The sequence below is a fragment of the Sapajus apella genome, unplaced genomic scaffold (genome assembly GCF_009761245.1).
Source record: "Sapajus apella isolate SASKATOON/1434 unplaced genomic scaffold, GSC_monkey_1.0 scaffold5, whole genome shotgun sequence".
Lineage (NCBI taxonomy): Eukaryota > Metazoa > Chordata > Mammalia > Primates > Cebidae > Sapajus > Sapajus apella.
The window spans coordinates 38,780,749-38,788,869 of NW_022436945.1; positions in this window are offsets into that span (position 1 = coordinate 38,780,749).

Genomic DNA, 8,121 nt, shown 5'->3' on the forward strand with positions numbered 1-8,121 from the left:
ATAAATGGTAACTATTTTTTATCATTAGGAACAGTTTGTATTGTTGATGTTTATTTGACCAGTTTTATTCAAAGGATACTTTTCTTTGCTTTATATCCTTGTTTCAGAGTTATGGTAACAGTAATCATTAGATTTCAATCAAGATAATTGCAAACTATGGATGAGATCAGTCCGAAGTATCTCAATAATGAAGATCCATAGGGGTCTGCTTGCTTGTACAACAGCCTCCTTTATCCTTCATTTCACCTTCCTTGGGTTCAGTTACCTGTGGTCAATCACAGTCTAAGAATATTACATACAGTGAGATATTTTGAGAGAGAGACCATAGTCACATATTATAGGCTATTCGTTATTGTTGTTAATCTCTTACTATGCTTATTATGAATTAAACACCATCATACGTATATATGTATAGAAAAAAATATGGTATATATAGGGTTCTGTACTATCTACAGTTTCAAGCATTCACTGGGGATTTTGGAATGTATTCCCCATGGATAAGGGAATACTATTTTTACTCTTGGTAAAAATAGTATATTTTGGCCGGGCGCGGTGGCTAACACCTGTAATCTCAGCACTTTGGGAGCCGAGGCAGGTTAATCAAGAGGTCAGGAATTGAGACCAGCCTGGCCAACATGGTGAAACCCCATCTCTATGAAAAATACAAACCATTAGCTGGGCATGGTGGCGGGCACCTGTAATCTCAGCTACTCAGGAGGCTGAGGCAGGAGAATTACTTGAACCCAGGAGGCAGACATTGCAGTGAGCCGAGATCACACCACTGCACTCCAGCTCGGGTGGCAGTACAAGACTCCGGCTCAAAAAAAAAAAAAAAAAAAAAAGTGTGTTTTTTGAAGAGATGATTATAGAAGATGGCAGTGCCCAATGACCAGAAAAAATAGCACCTTCTGGAGAAACATTTCTCAGGGATCTGACAATACAGAAAAGAAGAATCAGGTGGTTGTGGAAACACAAAGAAGAATATGAGAGGACAGTAATATATCCTGTCTTTGGTAGAAAACTTTTCCTCCAGTACCTTTTTTTTTTTAACTGTAGCTTCAACTCATGTATTTCTTTGTTTCCTGAAATATCCTGGTACCAATTCTCTTCTATTCATCAACCCTCATTATAAATTCAAAATCTTGTCACTGCCTGGAATTTCTTTGTTGAAATGGAGGTCACATTTTTAATAATCCAGCTTCCTGGTGGCCCTCTTTTTCCATATGCTAATTAATGGCCATAATTTTCTTTTCTTTCTGATTCTCTATTGTCTTTCTCATGTGTGGCAGGTTATAACTTGCTTCAAGATTTGCTTCTTGTTTTTTTTCTTCTTGCTAGCTCTCCTGTTTATGAGCTTATAGTGCTTGCCTGAGACTTTTTAATTGCATTCTGTTTGAACACAAATGGCTTCTGAACTTTTTATTCCTCACATTTCTGGAATGATAATAAGTAATAGAGTCAAATTTAACTAAAGAATATCAAAAGTTCGCTAGAGCAGAACACAGAATAATACAGCATTTCATTAGTTTTCAACACCCACGCTAGAAAGCTCACTAGTGATCATTCTTTTCCATTCTGTTGCCGTTGCCCCTGCATTTACAATGTCTGCTATTATTTCAAAAGTGCCAAAATACAGTGATTTCTTCCACAGGGCAATGTAGGACTGAAAATGAGCTGGCCATTATTAAAGGGAAAGTATCAGTTATGCTAAATATGAAATCGCACATCAACTAATAACCAAGTGTCTATAAAGTGCCTACTGTATACCTAGCAATGAATGAAAATGACCTATGTCAAAAGCTCCTTCTTTTTCTATTCCACCTCCTTTGATGCTCCCTGGTGGTCTTCAGTGCTCTCCCTGTATACCCTCCTGTTCCTCTCATTCTAATCAGCAATTTTTATCCCAAATATTCTTTCTTGAAAAACATAAACCTTAAAAGCTTCACAGGTTTGACTTGCCAGCCTCTCAGATCATATGGGTGCAAAAACTACTGACAGTCTGCTATAGACTGAATGTTTGTGTGCCCTTAAAATTCATAGATTGAATCCTAACCCCCAAGATGATGGTATGAGGAGGTGAAGCCATTGAGAGGTAATTAGGTCATGAAGGTGGAGCCCTCATGAATGGGATTAGTGCCCTTATGAAGAAGCCCCGGAGAGCTCCATTGCCCCTTCCCCTATGTGAAGACACAACAAGAAGACAACAATCTTTGATATAGGATGTGGCTCCTCACCATGCACCGAACCTGCCGGCACCTTGATCTAGACCTTGCAGCCTCCAGAACTGTAAAAAATATACATTTGTAATTTAAACCACCCAGTCTATGGTATTTTTGTTATAGCAGCCCAAATGGACTGAGACAGTCCAAAGGAGTAGGTAACAGAAGCACCCACTATTATAAATATAGTAATGCCACCTGGGTTTGGGAGGGTTCTTGCGGAAATGGCCCAGGAGTAGAGCTGAATTGCAAAGGGAGGTAGCGTGGGGCTCTTCTGTTTTGGTTGAGGACTCTGGAAACCTGCCATTAAGAACTGCTTTTGTGATTAATTTTATTTTTTAATAAAATAATTTTGAGGAGAATGGACATCTGAGAAGGAGCCTACATTAGCAAAATAGTCTAAGCTGTGATCTGGGTTTATGACTTCCTTTGGTACTTCCAAGATTTTAAAACTCTTCTAGTCAGCTAAGTAAAAATCTGTCTTAAAATTATAATGCTCTGTCAAAAATGAATTCCTAATAAAGTTAATAAAAATAAATGCCTACATAACTGGCTGACAAAAGCTGAACTAAGATTTTTTTCTTTCCACCATGATGGAGTAATTAGTCCTGGACCAGCCCTTCTGTTGAAAACAACTATAAAACTGAAATATATGAAATGGTATATGAAAAGACTACCTTTTTGAGTATAGACAGCACAGAACTATGATCCATGAATGAAGTGAAGCAAATATGACACCTACAGCCAGTTCAGCTCTTTCTGGACTTTGGCATGGAGAGGGAGAACCCTCTTGGTAATTGGTCATCTTAGTGAGCTGAGAGACAGAGATTAGAACTCAGACACTAAGTTCACTAAGATTGGTGGCGCCACCTCCACTACAGAGTGCTGTCTCCTCCATTGTCACAGGCTTTCTGAAGTGACTCACATGTAAGGACTGAGCATGGCAAGGTGTGAAGGCTGTACCTGACTCTATGGGCAATACTTACTCCAGAGTACCCTGCTGGGTTGGCCCACACTCATTGGGCCTTCACTGAAGTTTATTTTCTACCTTTACACAATCTTCTTTCCTTTCCCTTCATAACGGTTGATTCCTAAGAAACATCTTTCACCCCTAAATTCTACCTCAGCCTTTGCTTCTGGAGAATCCAACTTGCTGTACTTGTTCTGCTGCATTGAATTCTATCAAACATTGAAGGAAAAATTAATACCATTTAATACATACCCAGAAAACAGAGGAGAAAAGAATACTCCTAACTCATATTATATGACAGAATAACCTAATACCAACATCTGACAAGGACATTACAAGAAAACTAAAGATCAATATCCTTTATAAACATAGATATAAAAAGCCTTAAGAAAATAATTAGTAAAACAAATCCAACAATTTGTAAATATAAAAATATTGTATGTCATGACAAATGAGGGTTTATACTAGGAATGCAAGATAGAATTATCTGAAAATCAATCAGTGTAATTTACTGCATTAACAAAATAAAAGAGGAAGGTAATATGGATACAGAAAAGGTATTTAACAAATTTCAGCATTCCTTCATGATAATAACTCTCAACAAAGTGAAAATAGAAATATTCTCAATTTGATAAAGGGCATCTATGAAAACTCTACAGATAATGTGATATTTAACGGTGAAAGAATGAATACTTTCTTCCTAAAGTCAGGCATGAGGCAAGGATACCTAATCTCACTACCTCTATTCAACATCATACTGGATGTTCTAGCCATGGCATAAGCAGCAAAAATAAATAAAAAGCAAAATGTCCAGAAGGACAAAAGTATACTTGTCTTTATTCACAGACAACATGTTTAAATGTGTAGAAAATCCTATAAATGTATAAAAATCCTAAAATAATTAAGTGAATTTAGCAAATTTGGAGGATATAAGTTCAATATGTTTAAATCAAATGTATCTATATTAGCAACAAAAAGGGAAAGATAAATATAAAAAAATCATTTATAATAACATTTAAGAAAACAAAATACATGAGGATAGATGTAATAAAAAATACATTATATTGAAAACTGAGATAAATTAGAAGAGACTGAAATAACTGTTAAGTTATTCCATGTTCATGGATTGGAAGGTTTTACACTGTTAAGATCTTATTTCTCTCCAAGTTGATCTATAGATTGAAAGCAATCTCAATCAGAATCCCAGAAGGTTTCTTTTGTAGTACCTGATGAGATGATTCTAAAATTTATATAGAAATACTAAAAACACAAAATATCCAGCGCATTGTTGAAAAATTATATCAAAGTTTGAGGACTTTACTTGGTTTTATGGCTTACTATAAAACTATAGAAAGCAAGACAATAGGTTATTGGTGAAAGGCTAAGCAGATAGATCAATATTCAAGAGAAGAGTATAGAGAATTCAGAAATAGACATATATGGCCAGTGGATTTTGATTAAATTGTCAAGGAATTTAATCAAAATTAAATTAATTTTTGAAATAATAGTTTTCACGTAGTTTTGAAACAATTGGATATGTGTGGGGAAAAAAATCTCAACCTTTAACTTATACCATTCAGAAAAATTAACTTGAAATGCATCATGAACTACACATGAAAGCTAAAACTCTTAAGCCTTTAAAAAAAAGTAGGGATGTTTTCACTACCTTGGAATAGAAAAACATAACATAGACAAGACACCAAAACTAGAAACCATTAAAAAAAATTATAAATTAAACTTGCATCAAAATTTAAATTTCTTTCTCTTTGAAAGACATCATTAAGAAAATTTAAAAAGCAAGCTACATACTGCAATAAATATGTAACATCTGACAAATTATTTAAAGAACCCCAGAATTCAGTATTTTATTTTATTTTCTCACTTATTTTTATTAATATAGTAAGTTACATTAATTGGTTTTCAAATATTAAACCAAACTTGTATTCCTAGAATAAATTTCTTTATATATATACATTATATGTATTTTTTATTGTACTTTAATGTGTATATATATATATATATTTTATTGTACTTTAGGTTCTGGGGTACATGTGCAGATCACACAGGATTGCTGCACAGGTACATACATGGCAAGCTGGTTTGTGTCTTCCATCCCCCGTCACCTATATCTGATATTTCTCCCCATGTTAAACCTCCCTAAATTCCCTACACCCCACTGTCCCTACCCTACTCCACCCACAACAGATCCCAGTGTGTGATGCTCCGCTCCCTGTGTCCATGTGTTCTCATTGTTCAACACCCACCTATGAGTCAGAACATGCAGTGTTTGATTTTCTGTTCTTGTGTCAGTTTGCTAAGAATGATGGTTTCCAGATTCATCTATGTCCCTACAAAGGACACTAACTCATCATTTTTTATGGCTGCAGAGTATTCCATGGTGTATATGTGCCACATTTTCCTTGTCCAGTCTATCATCAATGGGCATTTGGGTTGGTTCCAGGTCTTTGCTATTGTAAACAGTGCTGCAATGAACATATGTGTGCATGTGTCTTTATAACAGAATGATTTATAATCCTTTGGATATATACCCTGCAATGGGATTCGTGGGTCAAATGGAATTTCTATGTCTAGGTCCTTGAGGAATTGCCACACTGTCTTCCACAATGGTTGCACTAATTGACACTCCCACCAACAGTGTAAAAGTGTTCCTATTTCTCCACATCCTCTCCAGCATCTGTTGTCTCCTGATTTTTTAATGATCACCATTCTAACTGGCCTGAGATGGTATCTCAATGTGGTTTTGATTTGCATTTCTCTAATGACCAGTGATGATGAGCATTTTTTCATGTTTGTAGACTGCATAAATGTCTTCTTTTGAAAAGTGTCTGTTCATATCCTTCACCCACTTTTGAATGGGTTTGTTTGTTTTTTTCTTGTAAATCTGTTTTAGTTCTTTATAGATTCTGGATATTAGCCCTTTGTCAGATGGGTAGCTTGCAAAAATGTTTTCCCATTCTGTTGATTGCTGTTTCACTCTAATGATTGTATCTACCTGGAGTTAATTTTAGTGTAAGGTGTCAGGAAGGGATCCAGTTTCTGTTTTCTGCACATGGCTAGCCAGTTTTCCAAACATCATTTATTAAACAGGAAATCGTTTGACCATTGCTTGTTTCTTTCAGGTTTGTCAAAATCAGATGGTTGTAGATGGGTGGCATTGCCTCTGAGGCCTCTGTTCTGTTCCATTGTTCTATATGTCTGTTTTGATACCCGTAGCATGCTGTTTTGATTACTGTAACCTTGTAGTATAGTTTGAAGTCAGGTAGCGTGATGCCTCCAGCTTTGTTCTTTTTGCTTAGGATTGTCTTGGCTATGTGGGCTCTCTTTTGGTTCCACATGAAGTTTAAGATGATTTTTTCCAGTTCTGTGAAGGGCGTCATAGCTGGCTTGATGGGGATAGCATTGAATCTATAAATTACTTTGGCCAGTATGGCCATTTTCACAATATTGATTCTTTGTAACCATGAGCATGGAATGTTTTTCCATTTGTTTGTGTCCTCTCTTATTTCCTTGAGCAGTGGTTCATAGTTCTCCTTGAAGAGGTCCTTTACATCCTTTGTTAGTTGTATTCCTAGGTATTTGATTCTCTTTGTAGCAATTGTGAATGGCAGTTCATTCTTGATTTGGCTCTCTTTTAGTCTGTTACTGGTGTATAGGAATGCTTGTGATTTCTGCACATTTATTTTGTATCCTGAGACTTTGCTGAAGTTGCTTATCAGTTTAAGGAGATTTTGGGCTGAGACGATGGAGTCTTCTAAATATACAATCATGTCATCTACAAATAGAGACAACTTGACTTCCTTCTTTCCTAACTGAATACCTTTTATTTCTTTTTCTTGCCTGATTGCTCTGGCTAGAACTTCCAATACTATATTGAATAGGAGTGATGAGAGAGGGCATCCTTGTCTGGTGCCAGATTTCAAAGAGAATGCTTCCAGTTTTTGCCCATTCAGTATGATACTGACTGTGGGTTTGTCATAAATCGCTTTTATTATTTTGAGATACATTCCATTGATACCTAGTTTACTGAGAGTTTTTAGCATAAAGGGCTGTTGAATTTTGTTGAAGGCCATCTCTGAATCTATTGAGATAATCATGTGGTTTTCCTCTTTGCTTCTGTTTATGTGGTGGATTACGTTTATAGACTTGACTATGTTGAACCAGCCTTGCATCCTGGGATGAAGCCTACTTGATCATGATAAATAAGCTATTTGATGTACTGTTGCAATCAGTTTGCCAGTATTTTATTGAAGATTTTTGCATCTATGTTCATCATGGATATTGGCCTGAAGTTTTCTTTTTTTGTTGAGTCTCTGACAGGTTGTGGTATCAGGATGATGTTGGTCTCATAAAATAATTTGGGAAGGATTCCCTCTTTTTGGATTTTTTGGAATAGTTTCAGAAGGAGTGGTACCAGCTCCTGTTTTTATGTCTGGTAGAATTCGGCTGTGAACCCATCTGGACCTGGGGTTTTTTCGTTGGTGGGCTATTAATTGCTGCCTCAACTTCAGCCTTTGTTTTTTGTCTATTCAGGGTTTCAACTTCTTCCTGGTTTAGGCTTGGGAGGGTGCAAGTATCCAGGGATTTATCCATTTCTTCCAAGTTTACTGGTTTATGTGCATAGAGTTGTTTGTAGTAATCTCTGATGGTAGTTTGTATTTCTGTGGAATCGGTGGTGATATCGTTTTTTATTGCATCTATTTGATTCTTTTCTCTTTTCTTTTTTATTAATCTGGCTAGCAGTCTGTCTATTTTGCCTATCTTTTCTAAAACCATCTCCTGGATTTATTGATTTTTTGAAGGGTTTTTTGTGTCTCTATCTCCTTCAGTTCTGCTCTGATATTAGTTTTTTCTTGTCTTCTGCTAGACTTTGAGGTTTTTTGTTTGTTTGTTTGTTTGTTTATCTTGCCCCAC